The following is a 1,355-nucleotide window of genomic DNA, read 5'->3' as shown; positions in this document are numbered from 1 at the left end:
TTCAGTTTCTCCACCCACATCTCCTCCTATCTGTCTTCTTTTGCAGTTTCCCCATCCCTGTCCCCTCTCTTGCCCTCCCTTCCATCTTCCTTGTCTCTCTTATGTCTGTCTTTTAGTCCCTTATCCTGTCTCTGGCTCACACCCCTCACTCCTCTCCCTTCTCTCCTTCCACCTCTCATGGTTCTGATATTTCATGTGAAATCACTTGGATGGGCTCCAACTGCCAGACCCCTCATTCTGTACCCCTCCTTCAGGAGAGACCTAGGGCCCCAATTCTGCATCCTCTGCATTCCCTGCAAACCTGAGATAGTTCTTATACTTACTTGTTGATTATCTGGAGGCCCAGGTATTTCGCTAGCCTCCCACTCTCTACACATGAGGCAGTGAATAGCACAGCAAGAAAGGGGAAGGAATTGAATCTTGGGAGCAGATGCAAGCCCTTCTTGCCCTCAAGGAGATACAGCTTTAGGAAAATCCCAGCTTGAGGCAGGGGAGGACAGTCTAGAATTGTTGGAACAGACACCAACCAAACATACAGATGCTTATCCCCAGGAATTCTTCCAATTCCTGCCTGTCTCCTTTGCCTCTAGGAGTTTTGGCTCCTTAGTTTTGGCTGGCCTCTCACCCACTACCCAGCATAGCACCTTCTACAAAAGAAGTACTGGATTAGTTCCCTTGGTTCATGCCTACTAGAGATGTGTTAGTGCAGGGTCAGTGTGATTTGTAGGTTTTCTTCAGTTGGAGGTTCTTCCCGAAATCTGGAGAAATTCTTTCTGCTCCAGTTTCAATTATCTGCTTTAGTATAGTTAGTATAGACTCTGTCCCTAGAGAATCCTGCCACTACCCTTCTCTCCCCTCCTTCTATCTCCATCACAGTCGTTATGGCAACTAATTTAGAGTTTAGAGGAATCTCAGTATTATTAAGTAGAGGCAATGGTGCCCTTTTTCCTTTAGGTCAAATGCTTCTTGATAATCCTCCGTTCAGTTCTGGGTCTCTAAGTAGGCCCCATGTTCTCTATCTCTGAAAAGTCTTGCCTCTGTTTGAAGATTAGTGTTCTGAGAAGGAAGAGGCACCTTCCTTTTGTCACTGTTTCAGGATCTTGGAAGACCTACCATTTGAATGATTAGAGCAGGAAGCTGTTTAGGCAGGGAGTCTGTGGCTTTATTTACTCCAGCACAATGCTCAATGCATATTCAGTTACAATGCACTATGAACTCTGAATGACTGTCTCAGAAAATTCCTTGTGGTGAAGCTTAAGCCAGTTCCCTTGTAGTTTTAGTTCCAGAGTGACGGGAAACATGGGTGAGGAGATGGGGATGGATGGTGGTAGAGGAATCCAGTAGGAGATTCTGAG

Source organism: Panthera leo, chromosome B4 (assembly GCF_018350215.1).
Source record: "Panthera leo isolate Ple1 chromosome B4, P.leo_Ple1_pat1.1, whole genome shotgun sequence".
NCBI lineage: Eukaryota > Metazoa > Chordata > Mammalia > Carnivora > Felidae > Panthera > Panthera leo.
This window is presented reverse-complemented; position numbering follows the sequence as displayed.